General features: G+C 50.9%; 1 protein-coding gene across 1 annotated transcript in view; it reads left to right on the top strand.

Annotated features, from left to right (window-relative positions):
• Positions 1 to 1,915: 1,915 nt before the first annotated feature.
• Positions 1,916 to 9,423, top strand: part of Gng7 (G protein subunit gamma 7) — a 127,164-nt gene continuing 119,656 nt past the window's right edge. The window contains exon 1 of the mRNA XM_004654920.2: positions 1,916 to 1,998. The gene's annotated coding sequence lies outside the window, so the exon portion shown is untranslated. The remainder of the gene's footprint in view (positions 1,999 to 9,423) is intronic.

Raw genomic sequence — 9,423 nt, 5'->3', positions numbered from 1 at the left:
TCTCTGCCTAGGATCTCTTGCTAAACCTTGAGTTTACCAGTGATTGATTAGGCTAGACTGGCTGCCAGCAAGTCCCAAGTGATCCTCCTGCCTCCCTTCCCCAGCACTGGGGGCACCCACCAGACCAGCATGCCTTTTCAAAAAAACATATTTATTATTTATTTATGAGAGAGAGAGAGAGAGTATGAGAATGAGCGCACCAGGGCCTCCAGCCATTGCAAAGGAATTCCAGATGCATGCACCACCTTGTGCATTCTGCTTACATGGGTCCTGGGAAGTTGAACCTGGGTCTTTAGGCCTTGCAGGCAAACGCCTTAACCACTAAGCCACCTTTCCAGCCCAATGCCTGTCTTTTCCATGGGTTCTCGGGATCTGATCTTGGATCCTCATGCTATGTGACAACCCCTTCACCCACTAAGCACCTGTCCAGCCCAGTAGTAAGTTTTGTTTCCAGAACAGAATGATGCTTGCCTAGACATTCCAAATGTCTCCCAATCTCACCAGGGGAGCTGCATTCAGGAAGCACTGAGGTCCATCTCCAGCACCACATAAACCAGGTGTAGGCATGCACACCAGTCGCCCCCACACTCAGGTGTTTGAGGCAGGGGAATAGCCAAGTTCAAGGCCAGCAAGGGCTACAGTGTGAGTTCAATGCCAGTCTAGGCAACCTAGTGAGACACTGTCTCAAAATAAAACTCAGCCAGGCGTGGTGGCATACGCCTTTAATCCCAGCACACGGGAGGCAGAGGTAGGAGGATCACTGTGAGTTCAAGGCCGCCCTGAGAATATAGAGTGAAGTCCAGGTCAGCCTGGGCTAGAGTGAGACCTTACCTTCAAAAACTAAAAATAATAAATAAAAATAAATAAATAAATAAAACTCAAATGAGGGCTCTGCCTCTGTGAACAACACCTGCCTAATGTGCAGGAAGCCCTGGGCTCACTCCAGTACTGCAATAGATAAATGATAATAAAAGTTAGGAACATTTTCCTCCTGTTGCCAGTGAACTCTTCAGACACGGATTTAAAAGTTTTTTTTATTTATATTATTATTATTATTATTTTGTTTTTCGAGGAAGGGTCTCATTCTAGCCCAGGCTGACCTGGAATCTACTATGTAGTCTCAGGCTGGCCTTGAACTCAGTGATCCTCCTACCTCTGTCTCCCCAGTGCTGAGATTAAAGGCGTACAATATCAGGCTTGGTCTCTAGACCAAATTTTGTTTGTTTAGTGTGTGTGTATGGATGCACCAGGGTCTGTTGTCATTGCAAACTCACATCAGACACTTATGCCACGTTTTTTTTTTTTTTTTTGGAGGTAGGGTCTCATTCTAGCCTGGAATTCACTCTGTAATCTCACGCTGGCCTCGAACTCACGGCCATACTTCTACCTCAGCCTCCTGAGAGCTGGGATTAAAGGCGTGTGCCACCAAGCCTGGTACTTCTGCCACTTTTTTTGTGTCTGGCTTTTCGTGGGTGCTGGAGAACCGAACCCCGATCGGCAGGTTTTGCAAGCAAGCGCCTTTAGCCCAGGAACCATCTCCACAGTCCCTTACTTCTGGACTAGAAGTTCACTCTGCCTCCCTTCCAGGACTCGAACTCTCGAACTCACTAGATAGAATCTGCCTGTTAGTTGTCCCCGCAAAGCTGACCCTCGCCAGAGTCTTCCAAATTTTTCTCATTAGCATAATCCCGCCTTCCTGCAAGTTTCCGGCCCGTGAATGGCCCAGGGAGCTGCCACTCCGTGCTCCGCCCCCGGCCCCACCCACGCCCGAAGCTCCGCCCCGTTCCCCAGTGCGCAGCCTACCCCACTGCCTGCTCAAGGCTCCGCCCCCAGTTCCAGCCTCCAGCGTCCCGGCTCCTGATTGGTCGGAATTGGCCTCCGGGACCCGCCCTCCTCGCGCGCAGGCCCCGCCCCACGGAGGGAGCCCCCCGCTGGCGGCCCGGGCGGCTGGGTTGGGCTGCGCAGCGGGGCTGAGACGGTGGTTCGGGCCCAGCGCTGGTAAGGAGAGGACGGTTGGGGTTGGGGGTGGCGTCGCGTGCGTGGCAGGCTGCGGGTCACGGAGAAGGGGGACGTCCTGGTCGAGGTGGATGGAGCTGTCCCGGGAGGTGATGAGATCTGAGGAAGCCACCCATCAGCGGGGGACTGGCTGGGAACCGAGGGTGGCTGGGGAGGGGGCTCACTCTTTCCTGAAGAGTCCGATCGGGAGAAATGGGGTGCTGGCTGGTGGCCCGGGGTTCAAGGAGGACCATGAGGAAGCTGGTGGTAGGCTAGTGTCACTGGCTTGCAGTGATCTCTGATCTGATGGGATTGGAAAGATTGGGGGGGGGGGCACAGTGACTGGGGAGGGGGCAGTGAGTAGTTTGCTGAGACAAACAAACCTCTTGGGGACAGGGGCCCGGAGGAGATGAATGTGTAGGATGCTGCTGGTCTTTTCTGGGCGCGGAAAGTCTTGGGGTTTAGAAAAGCGCTCCTCCCCCACCCCCGTAACTGAAAATTTTCAGAAACTACGGTGCGAGTTTTGGGGACAATGATATTAAGGAATCTGGGTGGCACTTGGTTTTTCCTGGGTAGTGGGGACTGCTCAGGGCTGCAAGTGAGCGGCTGATGACCGAAGTTGTTGGTAGGTGTCCACGAAACCAACTTGAAGTTCACAGACTTGTCCCCTGCCTGAGCCCAGGTCCTGTCTGGGACTTGTGGTGACTTTGTGTGGGCAGCTCTGTGTTCGGGTCTTGCCTGTAGCTGCTGTGTTTACTGATGGGCAGTTAGGGGGACAGTAAGTCAGTAACAAGCTCTGATGGGGGGGATAGTCTTTGTGGTATCCAGTGAGGAAAGGCAGGAGTAGATGTCCCAGTTTCATAGTGAGGGTTCAGGGAGAGGACTTTCCCTACTGAAGGTTTTCATGCTGGGAGAGCAGGTGGGGGTGAGACTGTCAGGCTTGCCTCAGAAGAGAATGAACTGTACCTTGAAGCACACCCTACCACCTTGGCACCCACTAAAAACATTCTTCAGTTGGGCAAGGTCATGGGTAGGCTTGTCATCCCCATCCTCAGGAAGCAGGGGGATGGTGAGTTTGAGGTCAGTCTGGGCTACCTAGTGAGACCCTGTCTCAAAGAAGAGAATCTTCAGGGCATGGTGACACCCGCCTTTAATCCCAGCGCTCAGGAGGCAGAGGTTGGAGGATCGTCATGAGTTCAAGGCCACCCTGAGACTACATAGTGAATTCCAGGTCAGCCTGGGCTACAGTGAGACCCTACCTTGAACAATAAAAAATATTAAAAGGTCAGAAAATCGGGGTTGGGAAGATGGCTCAGTGGTTAAAAGCACTTTCAAAGCCTGCTTGCCTGGGTTTAAGCCCCCAGCCATCCAGATGCAGAATGTGGTACAAATGTCTGCTATTTGCAGTGGCAAGAGGCTCTGGCATGCGCCCACGTACACACACACACACACACACATAATTAATGTAGAGAAAGACTCATACTCATGAGTGTGGTGGCACATGCCTGTCATCCCAGCACTTGGGAGGTAGGGACAGGAGGATCAGGAGTTCAAGGTCATCCTGGGTTCTGTGGTGAGTTTGAGTCCAGCCTGGGCTATGTGAAGCTACCCTGTCTCAAATAGACAAACAAACAAAAACGTCAGGTTACAGAGGAAGAACATTGATTGAAGAGTGCCCTTTTTGACTGCCTTCTTAGGGTGTATCTGGCATTGAGTGCAAATGTGTGGAGCTAGAGAACAACCTAGGACATCATCTTCAGGAACCCCTTGTGCCTTCTTAATTAATTAATTAATTAATTTTAGAGGAGGAAAGAGAGTGAGGAAGAGGCAGAGAGAGAGGGAGGGAGGGAGAGAGAGAGAATGAGTGCACCAGGGCCCCCAGCCACTGCAAATGAACTCCAGATGCATGCACCATCTTGAGCATCTGGCTTATATGGGTCCTGGGGAATCAAACCTGGTCCTTTGGCTTTGCAGGCAAACACCTTAACCACTAAGCCATGTCTCCAGCCCTCCCTTGGGCCTTTTTTGAGGCAGGTTTTCTCATTGTCCTGACACTCACTAATTAGTCTAGACTGGCTGGCTACTACAATCAGGGCCCTTCCTGTCTCCACATCTCTGTGCGCAAAGAGACTCCACCATGCCCAGTCTCTCTGTGTCTCTCTGTCCATCTTCTAACTGGGAACCTTCTTTTCTTTTTCTTTTTTTTTCTTTTCTCATTCCTTCCTTCCTTTTCTGGTTTTTCAAGGTAGGGTTTCACTCTAGCTCAGGCTGACCAGGAATTCACTATGTAGTCTCAGGGTGGCCTCGAACTCACGGTGATCCTTCTACCTCTGCCTCCCTAGTGCTGGGACTAAAGGCGTGTGCCACTATGCCTGGCCCTTTTTTCTTCTATTCTGTTTGCTTGCTCTTTTGAGACAGGATCTCACTAAGTAGACCAGACTGGCCCTGGACTCCTGTTTCTCCTGCCTCCACCCTCCAAGGGCTGGGTGACACTCATGGGTCACCACGCCTGGTCTATGCTATACTGGGGATGGAACCCAGAGCCTGTGTGTGCTGGGCAAGTGCCCCACCCACTGAGCCCCAGATCCATCCCCTGGTCTCGAACTTGCCATCCTCCTGCCTTAGACTCCTGAGTGCTAGGATGACAGGTGGGCACCACCACACCCGGTTCCCTGTGGCTTTGGAGCCCTTGCTGTTGACTTTGGATCTATGATGAACAGAACTGTTGCAGGCGTGGAAGGATGCCCACGCTTACACCTTGTTTTCTGAAGGAGGTTGGAATCTCGAGGCGATTTGGGTGTGTTTTGTAGTGTGAATGACCGTCACATGCAGACAACTGAGCGTTTGCAGAACAGACACTTTTTTCTCCTGGCATACTGCATAGTAACAGAAAAAGTTGTTTATTTTTTCTTTTTTCATTTAAGGTGCTATTATTTTAGATTTTCTCATTTGTGCCTGGAAATGGTGAGAGTGGTTTTTTATAGTTATTTTTTTTTAAGAATGTTTTCTCCTTTTTAAAATATTTATTTATTTATGAGAGAGAGAGAGATAATGGGCACAAAAGGGCCTCCAGCCATTGCAAACAAACTCCAGATGCATGCCCCACCTTGTACATCTGGCTTATGTGGGTTCTGGGGAATAGAACCTAGGTCCTTAGGCTTCGCAGGTAAGTGCCTTATCCACTAAGCCATCTCTCCAGCCCTTTTGTTTGTTTGGTTGGTTTTTGGTTTTTGGGGCAGGCTCTCACTGTAGCCTAGGCTGATCTGGAAGTCACTCTTTAGCCCAGGCTGGGCTTGAACTCATTCTGCATGTCAGCCTGGCCTCAAATTCATGATCATCCTCCTATCTCAACCTCCCGAGTGCTGAGATTAAAGGCATGCTCCACTGCATATGACTTTAGTGACAGTTTGGGACATAGTGCTTGCTTGGCTGGGACAGGCGCAGCTATTGAGAGCTTGTCCAGGGTGCGTGAGGTCTGTGCATGCCCTGGGGTCCCTCCCCAGTACTGCCACGCAGGCCTTTGTATTTGCAAACAGCCTTTGTAACCTTTCCCCCTTTCCTTTTTATTGTTTTTCATGTGTATGTGTTTGTGTTGTGTGTGAGTGTGTGGTGTGTACATGTGTGTGGTGTGTATGCGTTGTGTATGAGGGTGTGGTATGTACGTGTGCTCAGTGTGTCTGGGTGTGAGTGTGTTTGCACTTGTGTGTTGAGGCCAGAGGTTGACATCAGGTGTCTTCCTCTGTTACTCTTCACGCCCCCAGGCAAGGGCTTTCCCTTGAACCCAGAACTCACCAGTTTGGCTAGACAGTTGACCAGCTTGCCAGATGCCCAGTCTCGACCTCCTCAGTGCCAGGGTGAGGGGCAGACATCACGCCCACCTGGCATTTGTGTAAGTTTGGGGATATGAATTCAGGCCCTCCGCCTTGCACAGCAAGAGCTTTATCCACTGATCCATCTCCTCAGCCCTTTCCTTTTCTCTTGCTTTCTGCCCTCCCTCCCTTCCTTACATTTGAGACAGGGTCTCATTTGGCTCAGGCTGGCCTTGAAATCACTAGGTAGCAGAGGCTGACCTTGAACTTTCAGTCCTCCTGTCTCTGCCTCTGCGATGTTGGGGTGACAGGTGTTCTCCATCATACCCTTTTTTTCCCCAAAAAAATATTTATCTATTTATTTATTTAAAAGAGAGATGGAGAGAGAGAGATACTGTGGGTGTGCCAGGGCCTCTAGCCAATGCATGGGCATGTGAACTTTGTGCGTTTGGCTTTACATGGATTGTGGAGACTCCAAGCTGAGTCATCAGGTGTTACAAGCAAGCACCTATAACCACCAAGCCATCTCTCCAGCCCCCACCATACCCTTCTTGTAATTTGATTTTAGGAAGAGGGGCCTTAGAACCTTCTAGAAAGAACCATTACCACAGCTAAGGTGGCATTGGTCAGGGTTGACACAAGTGTAGTCTCTTCCTTGGGTCCCCACAGGCCCATGAGACTTCATCTGCACAGGCAGCCTGGCAGGTCCTTGCCCACTTTGGCTTTTTGCTCCGGCTCACCACAGGCTCATGTCCTCTAATGGCCAATGCCTGCACAGAGGAGCGCCCCCCTCTCTGCTGATGTCTCCTGTCACCCTTTGACTCAGCCTGTGTCCCTTAAGGCATGGAGAAATGTCACACTTTGTGTCCCAGTGAGAGAGATGGGGCGGCACTGAGTTGTTCTGAGTCACCCACCTGCTGGCTCTTGTCCCCCCTCTCTTCAGGGACCAGCCACGTTCTCCCTGCTCCTTGGGGAGCCATCCCTTCCATTCTGGGGCTCCCAGTGACAGTCCAGAGCCTTCTAGAAACAGTTGTGACTTCTTCCTGAGAACTCTGCAAAGTAGAAAACCTTGCAGCGTTTCCTTTTTTAAAATGGTGAGCTAATTTACATATTTTAAAATGCAACCACTTTAAGCATATAATCATTTTTTTTCTAAGCTTATCATATTATGCAGCCTTCCCATATACCAGGCTTATTCCTGTCACCATCCTAAGATTTCCTTTCCCCATCAGCCATCACCCTGTCCCCCTGTGCCACCCGTGACACCCACAGATCCACTTCCTTTCTGCATGCACCTGTTCTGGACATTTCCTATCACGGAGTCCCACCGTGCGCAGCTTTTTTTTTTTTTTAAATATTTTTTGTTCATTTTTATTTATTTATTTGAGAGTGACAGAGAACAGAGAGAGGGAGAGAGAGAGAGACAGATAGAGAATGGGCGCGCCAGGGCTTCCAGCCTCTGCAAACAAACTCCAGATGCTTGCGCCCCCTTGTGCAGCTGGCTAACGTGGGTCCTGGGGAATCGAGCCTCGAACAGGGGTCCTTAGGCTTCACAAGCAAGCGCTTAACCGCTAAGCCATCTCTCCAGCCCTGTGTACAGCTTTTTGTGTCCAGTTCTCTCACTGATCACGATGTCCTCAAGGTCCTTCCACGCTGTGACGTGTGTCAGAGCCCCGCTCCTGTTCATGTCTGTGTGATACTCCAGTATGCGGATGGACCGCACTGTGTGTGTCTGTCCATAGACCCTCAGACTGTTTGCTGCCGGGAATTGGGGGCAGGGCATGTGTATTCACTGTTCTCTGAATGTTGATTGTTCCCGCCCCAGAGCCGCCCCTCAGCTCAGCTGCACCATCTTGCTGGCAGTGTCAAAGGCCCCAGTCTCTCTGGCTCTGCTGGGTTGACCCTGTGTGGCCACACTCAGTGGCTAATGTACAGATTGGCTGTCATCTCCTGCCACCTTCACCAGCTCATCATGACCCCACAGAATCAGACCTCCTTCTGTGGCTTTTGTGGACTTTTTGAGCTGCCCCTCCTGGTGGGTCTTTCTCAGGGACCCTCCTTCCTCCAGCAGCTCCACCCTCACCGCCATGCCCCTGGCTTCCCCAGTGCTCTGGGCTTTGTTGGAACCATCCTTCTCTTCCTTCCTCTTCCCAACAAAGCGGTGTTCTGAGACTATTTTAAGCTCAGAACGTGTGCCAGGTCCCGGGACTCCCGTATGAGTAGGACACTTCGGAGTGTAGCTCAGGATGTGGGGAGCTGGAAGCTGAGAGCCCGTTGTCCACTTGACTCTTGGAGACAGGGTCTCATGCCTTGGCGACAAACCCAGGGTGAGTCACAAGTGCCTCGGAGGCCGAGAGGAGGATGGTCAGTTCCAGGCTAGCTTGGGCTACAGAATGAGACCCTGCCTCCAGAAAAGTTTTAGGGTGAAGAGGTAGTATGTAAGGGGTTCTCACAAATACCCAGAGGACTTGGCCCAGCCACAGATAGGGACAGAAGAGCTCCCTGTGTGTGCACACATGGCACCCACAAATGTAGATTCCTGTGGGTGCTATCTGGAGGCATGTGCGGCTGTCACATTGGGGGAGCTCCTGGCATGGAATAGATTGAGGCCAGGGACAGTGCTTAGCTCCTACAACATCCCTTCTCACCAGAAAAGGACCCCAACCCACAAGTCCACAGTGTCCAGGATGGACCGTGTGCCAATTATCTAAAGACAAATTGATTAGACAGACCACAGGACACACCCCTGTTGGGGTAGGCAGGGTCATCCAGATGACTCCCACTTCTGGGACTGACCTTATCTTTCCCTCCCCACTCAGCGTCCAGGTTTCCATGCGGACAGGTGACCACAGGATACGGGGCCTCTGGGGTTCTGTAGGATTCCTTGACCTAGGGATCTCAGCTGGGGTGACTCTTCACCCTGGATGGTATCTGGGAACATGTGTGGCTGCCACACTGGAAGAGCTCCTGGTGTGAAGTGGGTGGACACCAAGGACACCACCGCAGGGCCTGGGCTACCCCGTGGAGAGTGACCCACACCTGAATATCTACCACTGAGTTGAAGAAACTGCCCAGCACAGTGGCCGCCTTCAGTATTTCTGAACATTTGCTCTCTTGGAGAGAGACGAGATGGGAACTGTGCATGCATGTGCATGTTAGAGCTTCCTGCTGTTTTCATTCAAATGTATTTGTTTATTTAGGGTCTTTTGGGCATATGTGTATGTGCATGTAGATGTATTTATGTGTGTGTGGACACGTGTATGTGCATATGTGTAATCAACAACCTATGTCTTCCTCAGTAGGGCTCTACCTTATTTTTTTCTACATTAAAATAATTTTTTAAAATTTATTTGCAAGAAGAGAGAGAGCGAGAAAGTATATGGGCATGCCAGGGTCTCCTGGCACTGCAGATGAACTCCAGACACATGTGCCACTTTGTGTATCTGGCTTTATGTGGGTACTAGGGAATTGAAGTCAGGCCATCAGGCTTTGCAAGCAGATGCTTCAATTGTTGAGCCATCTCTCCAGACCTCCACCTTGCTTTTTTGTTTGTTTTTTCAGGGTAGGGTCTCACTCTAGTCCAGGCTGACCTGGAATTCACTATGTAGTCTCAGGGTGC

The sequence above is a fragment of the Jaculus jaculus genome, chromosome 15, assembly GCF_020740685.1.
Source record: "Jaculus jaculus isolate mJacJac1 chromosome 15, mJacJac1.mat.Y.cur, whole genome shotgun sequence".
Lineage (NCBI taxonomy): Eukaryota > Metazoa > Chordata > Mammalia > Rodentia > Dipodidae > Jaculus > Jaculus jaculus.
Note: the sequence above shows the minus strand (reverse complement) of the source record. Positions and strands in the feature narration are given on the sequence as shown.